The sequence below is a fragment of the Dromiciops gliroides genome, chromosome 2, assembly GCF_019393635.1.
Source record: "Dromiciops gliroides isolate mDroGli1 chromosome 2, mDroGli1.pri, whole genome shotgun sequence".
In the NCBI taxonomy this organism is placed as follows: domain Eukaryota; kingdom Metazoa; phylum Chordata; class Mammalia; order Microbiotheria; family Microbiotheriidae; genus Dromiciops; species Dromiciops gliroides.
This window is the reverse complement of record NC_057862.1, coordinates 127,046,759-127,060,165: the sequence shown is the minus strand read 5'-3', so window position 1 is coordinate 127,060,165 and position 13,407 is coordinate 127,046,759. Positions and strand designations below refer to the sequence as shown.

Sequence of the window (13,407 nt, the reverse complement as noted above, 5' to 3'; positions counted from 1 at the left end):
ATTCTCCTTCAATTTCCCTTTCTTCTGAGAGTAGCCCCTAGATTCCTCAGATCAAACATTTATAGTTCTATCAATACATTTCAAGACAAAAAAATGTTGAAAAGCAAAATTATTTTAGGAAACATTGCTAAGGTACAAGGTGTTAATGGGGTCAAATATATGGCTTCACAGCTCCTGTGAACCAGTTATTTCTGCTCTGGTTATACCCCTGGTTAGCTGTCTTAAATGTCACAAAAAGTACTGAATGAGAGAGGTCAGATTGGGCAGAATCTAGCCCCACTGTGAAAAACACAATTCATAGCTTAGACCAACAATAGGTCTGCAGTATTATTGTCTTTACATGAAGGGAAGAATCATTTTACAAGATTATTTTACTTACTGTACCTTATTTTTAATCATCCCCCTTCAGGCTGTTATCAGGGCTAGATAGAAACACCAGAAAGTTAAAAGCTTTCCTGAGATCACTAAGCACATAAATTCAAGAGTTTGAGAATCCTAGTATACACCTTCTTAGTTACATTACTTCCTTTCATGAAATGTTCCCAGGTCTAGTGTCATGAAATCACATATCCCAAGTTTCTCTTCCTAGAGAATGGTCCAAATGACAAGCCCTCTGAAGCAGAAGGTCTTAACTGGTGTATCTCAAGGAGTCTGTGATCTATGAACTTGGTCGAGAAAAAAAAGTACATCTTCATTTTCACTAACCTCTCACTGAAATTCAACATTTCTTTCAATCATTTAAAAACATTTTTCTGAGAAGGGATCCATAGGCCTTACCAGACTGTCAAAGACGTCCATGACCCCAAAAGGGTTAAGAACTGCTGTGGCATCATGAAACTCCCTCCCTCTCCCTCTCTTCATCTTTTTACCTCACAGTACAGGGAAGTTGCAGGGTGATAGAAATGAATATCACAAACTTTTTTATTCCTATGTGTTCTGAGCACTGAAAGCCAGTCACGTCAGAAAAGGCGCTTCCTTTAGACATAACAAGCTCTCCTTTATCTGTTTGGTATTGCTGCTTTCTGCACCATCTGCTCAGTCCCTGGCTAACTTCATTCAGACCTGGTTTCCTAGCGCTCCTTACACTTTTCAGCCCCTAACAGTAGAAAGGAAATATATTTTGCTTTTTTTCTACAGACTCTCAGAGCGCTCTTGACCTTAAGCAAAGATAAAGCTACAGAAATAAGCTAACATCTTCTATTCCCCCTTGACATTTATCATTACCAAAATACTGTAGGTTAGATTTGCAAGACAGCATAACCTGATTCCTCTGCCTCTAAGATTGGTTATTTCCTCATAGGTATTATGTCTGCCATTCTTGGAGTTTCCACCAAGTAGGTTATGTGTGCTGGGTTATAAAAAAATTTGCTAGATGATACAGTGCTCTCTAGGCATATAAAATGGGGGAGAGTGAAATTTATTTTAGCAAAAATATATGTCTATATGTATTTGAAAATGTGCATCTTTATACTCTAAGATGAGACTGAGAATATGATACATAGCTAAACCAAAGAGAAACACAATACCCAGTCACAAGATAGTATCATCCTTCAAACTCTACTTATTATCACTCTCTATTTAACTAAACTTCTAATATTTTCCATGAGCTAAGAATAAAAGGACTCTAAGACAGCAACAGAAATCTTCCTGGCAAGTGTAATGCTTCCAACTAAGTAGTTACTGAGGCATTTGAGTGACACTTGCTACTTCTGACAAGTTAAGCCACCATCTAGTCCAATCCCTTAATTTTATAAAGAGGGAAATTGAGGCCAAGAGAGGTACAGTGATTTGCCTTATGTCCTACAGGTAGAAAATACCAAAGCCAATACTTGACTCTTGGTCCTGGGGACTCCAAATGCAGCATGCTTTCCATAGTCTCCAAGAGTGTCACAGAAGGGCAGGAGGAAACGGTAAATAGAGAAAAGGAAAGTGATTAACCTTGAGCATCTGCAAAATATCCCAGCATAGGAGTTCACAGACTTCCTTAGACCACTGACCACTTCAGCCTGGCAGAATATCATTATGATATACTCTGCCTCTCCTCCTTATTTCAAGTTTTCAAAAGATCTGTGTTTTCAGCAATGCAGGTTGCAACCCCTACATACTTTAGCAAATTTGATTTTCAGCCAAGTTTCATCAGCCTTTCTGACCTTTGCTATTTGGTCATTCATCACCAAACCCAAACCTGAAGCCTTTGTGACTTGGCATGCTGCCAACAGTTTTGTTCCTCTAGCTTAGCTTTGGAGAACCAAGGGTCACTGCTATACTCTGGGGCATCAGAGCAAACTTTTAATGAAGGCTCTCCTACTTATTAGGCTGGAAAAAACTCACCAGAATAAATGTGTAAATGAGAAGAGATCATTTTGGTTAGGGATACCAGTGAGTGACATAATGATAGTAACGAATTGCACCTATAAAGAATTATAGAATGTCAGATTTGGAAGACCCTTCAGTGGCTGTCTAGTCCAACCTATAGCTGAAAAAAATCTCCTAATTGCCAATGAGGGGGAACCTCAATTTTAAAAGCATATTTCTTTTCTCCCCTCATATTAACCTTTAAGACAGGCAGGTCAAGTAATATCATCATTTTACAGATGAGGAAACTGAGGTTTAAAGTAGTTAAATGATTTGCCTAAGATGATAAGATTTTTAAGTTGCAGAATTCAGAATATAATTCTCTCCTTTTCTCAATACACCATGATGTCTGAAAGAAAAATATGAAATATTGCTATATTTTATGCATAATTTAAGACAGCTCCCACCCACAGCCCTCCAAGAGGAAGCTCATGGATCATAGCTTATGTCTTATGTTCAAGAGTCTCATGTTAACTAGCACCAGCTTTGGGTTTATGTTCAAGGTTTGGGTTTCCCAAATGCAAAACCTATAACATCTGCTATTGCTCGAGGTTGTGTCCATGCAAAGCAGCTATGTTCATAACACCTTTTTCATTTTTTTAAATTCAGCATCCCACAATCCTCATGTTAATTAACACAGCAGCAACTGCTGGAGTTAATTATAGAACCCTCTTCATTAGACAAGAGGATCTTACCAGCTGCCAACACAGGCTTAGCATCATTGACTAGGGTGGCAGGAGTAAGAAAAGACATCATTCAATGCACCATGTCTTGGCCAGAAAATCATTATATTGTCAAAAGATGACAGTGCAATGGGGTTTCAATAGCCACTGTCTACTTCCATAGGTTCAGAAAATCTATCAAGTTTAACCACATTTTAAACTCCTTCAAATCTAACTAAGACTTTGGGACTCCGCAAATGATGAAGTCATGAATTATTAAGAAGGGTTATTAACAAGAGGAAGAAGAAATTACATGTCATTTTTTGATCATTGATGATGTTTTGATCATTTGTCACCAACTTCTATACCACTGGAAAAAATTGAATACAGGAAAATCAGTGAGAACATGTTAAATTACAGAGTTGGTGAAATATTGGACAGTGTGTGCTCCAAGACCCAGCAAATGTGCAATTAGCACTGAATTCCCCACAGGAGGTTTCCTTTTTCACCTTCAAACATGCCAAGGAAAATAACTGCTGCTTCCAGTGTATTTAAACATCCTCCATCACCCCAACCATCTAAGCCCCATGCTGACCTTTGCATTCTTTAAAGTAAATATTATAAAACAGCTAGAAATCTCATCTGCTTCCCTCTAGCTAGTTCCTGCAGGTGTATAAACATTATCCAGTTCATGCAAACTAATAGGCTTTCTGCCCCGGTCTGAAGTCACCAGTGATTTCCATTAAGGTTAATAATGTTTCCCATTAAAACAAGAATTTATAGTTTGGTTATTTTAAAGGCAGGTTTGGAGGGGTTTTCCTCTGAACTACTACATTGAATGAATTTTCAGCCAATTATCACTTGTCTAGATGACCAACACATTGTTCTTGAAAGAAATATAACACATAACAAACCATTAGTTTTCTTGAAGCCCTGGCATCTCCTCATATTAGGAAAGGAAGGTAAGGGAGAAGATGCTCACATAATTGGAAACCACTTAAACTGAGGGAAAGGAGGTTGGTGAAGTGAAAAAATCGGAACTGGATTTAGAATCAGAGGCCCTGATCCAAATTGTGCCTTTTATTACCCATGTGAAGTCATTTAACATCACTGGGCCTTGGTTGCATCTCTATAAAATGAGGGAGTTGAATAGAGGTCCCTTTGTGTCCCTCCCAATTTCTAAGTCTAGGATTCTTGATTCTAAGATTAAAAACATATTGAGAGGGGGCAGCTAGGTAGCGCAAGTGGATAAAGCACCAGCCCTGGATTCAGGAGGACCTGAGTTCAAATTTGGCCTCAGACACTTGACACTTACTAGCTGTATGACCCTGGGCAAGTCACTTAACCCTCATTGCCTCACCAAAAAAATTAAAATTAAAATATGTTGAGAAAGTCATTCATCACATCTTTACATATGAATTGCAATCTTATAGTTTTATTCATCAAGTAAACTCAAGAGTTAAATTTAATTTTTCAACCTATGTAAATATTTGCAAGCTCTATGGAGACAAGAACTATATTGTATCATATTTACTTTTCCCATATATCCCACCTTTGCACATTTAAGTGCTTTAAAGCCTATTTGCTGTCAGAATTTGCAGAAAGATGCCAAATGAATAGCATATTACATTTGATATCTGTAAGAAAAGAATCTGAAGCTAATGTCAGAGTTTTTGTTTGGGGTTTGGGGATTTTTTTATAGAGAGGATCCTGTGCTAGAGCATACTAAAATTAGCATTGACCTAAACATGTTTTGATAGCTGTTCTTACCAGAAATTAAAAAGTAAATAAAAAGGCTGGTCTTTAACTTAGAAGTGAAATTAGTTGTAGAAGCTAAAAGTCATCTATGACTCCTTTCCTTCCCCTCTCTCTGTCTCATAAGTCCAATCTGCTGCCAAGTAATGTCATATTTTGTCTTTGAAATGTCTCTTAGATTCAATTCAATTCAACAAACATTAGTTAAGTCCCTATTAAGTTCAAAGCCCTGTGCTAGGTGGCCAGAGATAAAAGGGAACAGGGCGGATAAAAAGCAAACCCTGCCCTTCAAGGGCCTATGTGCTGTTAAGTGGATGCAAGGTGGACATTTATAAACGTAACCCCAGAGTTCAAGCCTGGTATCTGTCCAAGTCTCTCCTCATTGGTGGAGAGAATGTTTAGCTTAATTACATAAGTAAAAGTGAGATAATTTGAGGAGGACAAAGCAGCTAGCAAGTTAAGGGAAGAGCGGTACAAAATAAGGTAAATAGAAAGCCTCCACATGAGAAGTGACGTCAAACTTGGTAGAAACTGAAGAATGGAGGCCAGACTGCTTACAGGCAGAAAGAAAGGAAGAAGATAGAACGCCAAGTTCAAAGAACAGATCAATCAGCAGGATCCTTTGGCAGAAATAGAAAGTTGTAAAAGGGAATAACATGAAATAGCCTGGAAAGGTAGGAGCCAGATTGTAGTGGGTTTTACATTTCTGACTAACAGGTTTGTATTTTATCCTAGACATAATAGGGAGCCATTGAGGATACCAGGAACAGGCAAGTGACATGGTCAGGCATTCGGACTTAGATTGGTTATGTTGGCAGTTATTGGTTATTTCTACAAAGGATGAGTTGACAGATAAAAGACTTCAAAATTTCCAAGTCTTGATCACCTCATGACTGGACTGTCTCCTTCGTTGTGTCCTAGTCATTTCCCTGCCTCTAGTCTCCTCCTCCCAACATACATGTCCCTTATCAGAATAATTGAAAACATTGCCTTTCATCATATCACTTCTGTCTCAAGAATCAATGATTCTCACAGTCAGAAGGAACTTTAGATATCATCTTATCTAACTGCTTCCTGAACAAAAAAATGCCCCCTACTGTATACCCAATCAATCAGCAAGCATTGATTAGGCCTTAGTATATGTCAGTCAGTGTATTTAATCCTGAAGATACAAAGAAAAAGCAAAAACAATCCCTCTCCTCAAGGAGCAGATGTGATATTGAAGGAAACAACATGAATTTTAGGTACCTATAGAACTGATATAAGCTAACTTTAGGAAAAGAAGTATCAGTGGCTTTGAAGGCAGTGGGGAAGAAGGTGCATGTCCTTATCCCAAGTCTAATCTTCATCTCTGCTATTTCCCCCACTCCTCTGTCCTCTGGGACCAAGCAAGTTTAACAAATGTCACACCTGTTCTGCAAGTGGGAGGCTTCTATGTATTCTAGTGGATAGAGTGCTGGCCTGGAATCAGGAATTCAAATCCTATCTCAGACACTTACCAGCTGTGTGACCTTAGGCAAGTCACTTAACCTCTGTCAACCTTAGTTTCCTCAATTGTAAAAATGGTGATAAAGGGGGGGGGCGGCTAGGTGGCGCAGTGGATAAAGCACCGGCCCTGGATTCAGGAGTAACTGAGTTCAAATCCGGCCTCAGACACTTGACACTTACCAGCTGTGTGACCTTGGGCAAGTCACTTAATCCCCATTGCCCCGCCAAAAAAAAAAAATGGTGATAATAATAGCATCTGCTTTCCCAAGGTTATTATGAGGGTGAAATGTGCTTAGCACAATGCCTGCCATATAGTGGGCACTTATTAAATGCTTGATTCCTTCCTTCCAACATGAAAACGTTTTACAACCTTGAGGATAACAATCTGGTCCCCAGCTAACCCTTCTCTTCTTCAGGTTTAATATGCCCAGTTCTTTTGCCCGCTCTTCATCTCAAGGCCCTTCATGATTCTGGTCACCTTCCTTTGGATGATCTCCAACTTCCCAATGGCCTTCCAAAAATAGGGTACCCAGAACTGAATACAACATTGTCTAATCAGCACAGTATACAGCAGTAGATTCACACACCCTCTCTCCCAAGTCCTGATTGGTAAAAGCAGCCTAAGATCACATTGGATTTTTTAGCTGCTGTACACCCACTGATTCATTGATGTTGCAATACACTACTTCCCCTGGACCTTTTCAGATTAAATGCTCTTTAGCCAGCTTTGTCCATCTACTGACTTATGATTTTTTTTCCCAAATGTGAAACTTTACATCTATCCCTATTAAACTGTACCATTTGGTTTGGTCCAATGTTATAGCCCAATGATGTCAAATTCAAATAGAAATAGATCCCTGCTGACCCACATATTGACCTAGAAAACCACAAATTAACATTATCTGTGTTGTATTGTATTTTTATTTTGTTAAACATTTCCCAGTGACATTTTAAATCAGATTCTGCCTATTCAAGGGAGTTTTGCACTGGTGTTTGACACCTCTGTTCTATCTAGCCTGAGGGACTGAGCTGGGTTGGTAGCCATATGACTGGAAAGAAGACAGATGTGAAGGATGTTGTGGAGGGGGAATTACAAGGCTAGCAACAGTCAATATGGGAGAATCTGAGTTGGAGGCAGGAGCTAAAAACTGGCCTTGTGGTGGATATGTATATTGGACAACACTATGGTGATGTTGAAGTTTGTTTTGTACCTTCTGAGCTCCCATCATTGTTTGTTATACTGATTTCTGGAGCAGCTTCTCCAGAGATAAAAAAGAGTTGTTTGGAAAATCTGCCCTCCCTTGCTGATTTACTGATATTGAAGAGAAATGCTGGGTGCTAGATGGTATAAATAAAGCTCTTCGATCATAACGACAAGAATAGACACAGAAATGGGGATTCAGGCCCTAAGTTAGAAATAAAAATCGATACTGGGTAAAGTAATAGAGAACCAACATGATACAATGGAAAGAGGACTAGATTTGAGTCAAAAGATAAGGGCTTAAATCCTGGCTCCGCCACTTAGAGTGGGGAAAGATCATAGCATCTCTGAGCCTCAGTTCCCCTCAACTCTAAAATGAGGAAATTGAAGTAGATGACTTTCTTTGCATTCTGATGTACAATGTTATGGGAGTGGGCAGAAAGGTAGTTGTCATCATCATTAGAACAATAATAATAATATATTAATGCTATCCTCAATTCCCAAAGCATCAGCATTATAAATCACCCAAGAGTATTGTTCTGGTGAGATTTATAGCCAGAGATATGCCATAAAGAATTTTCAGAAACAAAGGTGAGGAGTGCAAAAAGGAGTAAAAGGACAAAAGGTGAAAAATATGCAAAAGCAAGACCTGAGATTTTCAAAAGGCTCTCTTATGTCCTAATTCACCCAGAGAACAGATTTCTTCATAAGTAGAGTTGCTAAGGTTCAATTGAATATAAAATTGCATATATTATTCACACTTAAAATGTGATGATGCTCACGTGCAGAAATTAGAGACAATCTGGACCCACACAAGTTTCTGGTACCCCCTCGACCTTGCTAATGACCATGCTAATGAGGGAGAGAACAGAGTCAACAAGAATACACACTGAGCCTAGCTTTTGGTGCCAAACCCCTTCACCTAGGCTCTGCATACAAACTGTACATTGTAAACGACTGACTGTTTTGAATAACTCAACCATCAGACTACACCCAGCTTCTCTGCTCATGGGTGAAAGATTCCACATTCTATTTCCAAAGCCTGAGCCATCCAAAGGCCCTTTCCAAATCTTGACAAATTGGCATATGCAAGTTCAACTAGGAAGGTGATAGGATTGGAATCCTTCCATTTTTGCCTGTGAATGAATAATTTAGCACTCCATCTAAAAAAGATCTCAATTAGAATTAGTCAAATTCCCTTGCATAAAGTTGAGATAACCTCATTTTTAAAAGAAAGAAAAGAAACCCACATCAGAGGCTAGATTACCATGGTAAAACATACCTGGTTCTTTTTTTTTTTCTTCAGTATCAAAGCATGTTCCTTGGCTGAGCATCTCTTTCAGGGAGGAAGCACTGCTGAGCAAAACCCTGCCTGTCCTCAACCTCTCGTGTTTGTCAGCACAAGATGTTTTTTCCCCTTGTAGTCAGGGGAAGTCTGTGGCTCTTCATAACTCTTTAAAAGCTCTTCGATCATAACGACAGAATAGACACAGAAATGGGGATTCAGGCCCTAAGTTAGAAATAAAAAATGATACTGGGTAAAGTAATAGAGAACCAACATGATACAATGGAAAGAGGACTAGATTTGGAGTCAAAAGATAAGGGCTTAAATCCTGGCTCCGCCACTTAGAGTGGGGAAAGATCATAGCATCTCTGAGCCTCAGTTCCCTCACTCTAAAATGAGGAAATTGAAGTAGATGACTTTCTTTGCATTCTGATGTTACAATGTTATGGGAGTTGGGCAGAAAGGTAGTTGTCAGAGACCCAGTTCCCCAAAATTAGGGATTCTTGACCTTTTTAAAAAGTATGTCATAAGGGGGCAGCTATGTGGTGCAGTGGATAAAGCACTGGCCCTGGATTCAGGAGGACCTGAGTTCAAATCCAGCCTCAGACAGGGACACTTACTAGCTGTGTGACCCTGGCAAGTCACTTAACCCTCATTGCCCTGCCCCAAAAAAAGTATGGTCATGGACCATTTTTGGCAGTCTGATGAAGCTTATGGATCTCTTTTCAAAATGTTTTGAATTCACAAGATAAAATCCAAAGGGTTATAAAGAAAACCAATTATTTTGCAAAAATTATCCAAATATAATTTCAAAATTAAGTTCATGGGCCCCAACTTAAGGATTCCTGCCATAGATCTTTTTTTAGGGGAAAAAAAGAGGAGCAATTAATTATTTCAATAATAACATAAATCTTTTGTGTTTTAGTAGGCAGTACCTATTTATGATATGACATATAGTATTGATATGCCTCTAAATTGTTTCCCTGGTTTCCCTCTAACAGAATACAGCAGACAACATACAAGGACCTACAAACACTCAACATACAACATTCAAATTTAAGATGACTGTCATTTATTTTCGACTCAAAAGAAAGAGGAGCACATATATATGAGTCACACTGGGCTCCCAGGGAATTATTCAAACACGGGAGTCAGGTTGCCACCCTCTCAGGCCAGGAGTTTATCTATGCAACTACTCTGCCTCCAATGAGACACAGCTTTTTAGAAACTGCTTTGTCATTTTCATTGGAAGAGATGGAAGCAGGTTTCACACCTCCCCCAGCCTTCCCATCCCACCTTCTGCCAAAGGGAAGCAGCCTCTAAAGATGACTCACTGGTGGGAGAAGGTGAAAATAATTCTGTGGGAGCTGAAAATCTTAGCTAGACAGAGAAGACACTGTGATTAGGCTTATCCCCAGGATGCTGGTAAGAAGTGCAGCCTCCCCACAATTTAGAGCACACTTAGACCCCTTGGGTTGCAAATCAGAAACAAACACATTCACAACCCCCCCTTTTTTCCCTTCTAGATATTTGACTTCACTGGTGTGTCTCAACTCCTTCTATTGAAGCAATCACAATCATCTGCAATCTGTAGTCTGAGAGAGTTGCCTGGAACACTGGCAAGTTAAGTGACTTGTCTCTGGCCACAGAGATATGTCTCAAAGACAAAACCCAGATATTCCTGACTCTCCACCAGATCACACAGTTTCTTGCATTTTCTTTATGCAGAATGAAATATCTCACCCACTGTGTTAAACATTCCACTTCGAACCAAAAGACTCAATGAAAAGAAAGTCACTTCAAGAATCAGAAAATAAATAGGCATTTCATGGGAAGCAATGTAGAGGAAGAGGATTTAAAACTAATGCTTGTCCTGGTAATATGATGTCAGTGTTGAGGAGAGGTTACCTCTCAGTCTCTCTTAAAGTTCAGAGGCACAGAGGGAGGACTAGGATTTTCCCAGGCTCCCCAATTCAGGGTACAAAACTCTGAGTGGTTCCCATATCCAAGTCTTCTCCATGCTCAAACAATCTGTTACAAGGGAATATGACCCTGGTAACTCTATCCACCTGTCATCAATGTCCTACTTCACCCCTAATACTATCACTTCCAAAGGCAAGAACTTCACTAAAGCAGGGAGTAACTGTCACCATGTGAAATACTAAAGAACCAGCTACCACTTAGTAACTTTCAAGTCCAAAGTGTCCTGAAGTGAAGACAGTATCATGAAGGGAGTGTCTGAGGACTGGAGATGTGGTGCTCTGGGGAGTTGGGTCTGGGATAGAAAAAATGTCTCTCAGTTAACATGAAGAAATAGGGATCTTACACGATTTCTTTTTTATATTAAAACTCTTGATTTCATTGAATTGATGCAACTATAAAGTCCTTCTTTGTAATTCCTTTGCCCCTATTCCTAAACTACTTTTTAGTCGTGTCTGAGTCTTCATGACCCCATTTGGAGTTTTCTTGGCAAAGATACTGGAATGGTTTGCCATTTCCACATCCAGTTGATTTTATAGATGAGGAAACTGTGACAAACAGGGTTAAGTGATTTTCCCAGGATCATACAACTAATAAGTGTCTGAAGCCTAATTTGAACTCAGAAAGATGAATCTTCATGACTCCAGGTCCATTGCTGCACCAGCTGCACCACCTACCCACCCTCAACTACTAAACTGCGTCAAATGTATCTCCTTTTTCTCTCAAAATCAAAAATGAATATTTGTTCTAAAGACCATTTCTTCCCACAAGATGAGGAGGGAGCAAAGAAATCTGCTCTCTAGAGATGTGCTGAGAGCTTCTATAAAGAAGCAATGGTGAGGTGAGCAGCTGGGTAATGAAGTCAACATTTGGGTTAAGGGAGCAGAGTACTTGAATGCCAATAACAGAAAGCACTGCATAATGAGATCTCCTGAAATGTTGGAACAAAGGAGGCCATTTGATCAATTTCCACCCAAAAAAGCAGCCTCACCATGCCTGCTCTAGATACTTAAAAGCAAAAAACAGCCATGGAGGGGAACAATGCAGGAATGGATAGAGTCTTTAAGGCAAGCCTGGCAGTATGGACTCATTTGGAAAACGTAAGGTACCAAGGTGACAATTCTCACCACCAACAAAAAATTTCATGTACTTTGAAGCAGTATACCATCTGACTATCATGCCTCCTATCCTTTGGGGATAAAATAATCAATATATCATATTCATGATTCAGCTAGGTATCACAGTGGCTAGAGTGCTGGGCCTTGAGTGAGGAAGACAAGTTTAAATTCATCCTCAGACACTTCCTAAATATGTGACCCTGGGCAAGTCACTTAACCTCTATATGCTTCAGATTGTTCATCTGTAAAATGGAGATAATAATAGCACCTATCTCCCAGGGTTGTTGTGAGGATAAAAGAAGATAATAATATAAAGCCCTTTACAGATCTTAAAGTGCCAATATAAATACTAATGCTGCTGTTGCTACCACCACCACTACTACTATGCCAAGACAAGAAATGAGCTACTGTGCATTTGACAAACAGAAATCTAGCATATATCCAGTTATATGAAGTCTCCCTATCACTATATCAAGGCCTCTGTGACAGACTTTTGACCTGGTTCCCAAACTCCTCATCTATTTCTTCTTTCTCACCAGACACCCTACTGAGTGCACAAAAACATCATTACTACTTCTATATCCATTGAACTTTGCTACATATTCTCCACCATGTTGCAGTGCCCTAATTGTTCTTTGATTTCATCACAAATCTTTTTAATATACAATCCTAGCCCCCCCTTTTACATAACCCATTTCTTTTATATAAGGTCATGTGATTCTCTGCTTATATAGTCCTTTAATCTATTAAACTCCTTACTAAAACAATGATCCTTTGCATTAAAGATATTAATTGCACAGAGTGTGAGTTTTGATTTTGAGCTGAGTATGCTATGATCCTTCTATTTCACAACCCCATCTTCATTATTCTGGATCTTATTAATTCACCACCTGATTCCATGTCCACAGTTTCCTACTTTTTGCAAATAAAGGATTGGCATGGCAGTACTTTGGGGCAAAAAGACAAAAACAAGAGGCTGAGAAAGTGAGGGGGGTGAGAGGAGAGTACCTGAGTGACAGACATATGCCCAGGCACCTAACTGCCCAAGAGGAGCAGGAACTGATTATGACACTCCCTATTTATTATACCTATAATGTCAAATTTGCCTCCTGTCATGATAATTACTTCACAGTTTCTTGTTGACACTTTGGGCATTTTTGTATAAACATCTAAAAAGATAGGTTTTCTTGTTACCTTCTTTCTTAGATTTTTTGTCCCTTGTGAATTTCTGGGTATCTGCTACAATTCTTTTGCCTATATTTTAATTACTCTCTATGGTAACTAGTTTGGCAGATCTTCACAAGCAGAATTCTTCTATATATAGACAGTTTTCTCAATTTCCCCTTCCTTTTCAATGTAAAGACTAGATGTTTATTTTGATTGGTTTCCCAACTTTCTCAGGGTGGCTTCCTCTGTAGAATTCTAAACCATGGGCTTATACCTATCATTTTCCCTGAACCCTTTGAAATTCATTCAGCGATCATTATATAAAGGGATAGTGGTTGTGCCCTGTACCAAGAAGCCCCAGCAAAAGTTACAGGATCTGCTTTAAAAAAACAACTT

At 39.2% G+C, this 13,407-nt stretch overlaps 1 protein-coding gene across 5 annotated transcripts in view; it reads right to left on the bottom strand.

Moving 5' to 3' along the window:
• Positions 1–13,407, bottom strand: part of SV2B (synaptic vesicle glycoprotein 2B) — a 182,615-nt gene that overhangs the window by 129,656 nt on the left and 39,552 nt on the right. The window contains exon 1 of one of the 5 annotated variants that reach the window (XM_043987394.1): positions 8,744–8,830. The exons of the other annotated variants lie outside the window; for them this stretch is intronic. The gene's annotated coding sequence lies outside the window, so the exon portion shown is untranslated. Of the gene's footprint in view, positions 1–8,743; positions 8,831–13,407 lie in introns of those variants that run through there. 5 annotated transcript variants of the gene reach the window in all.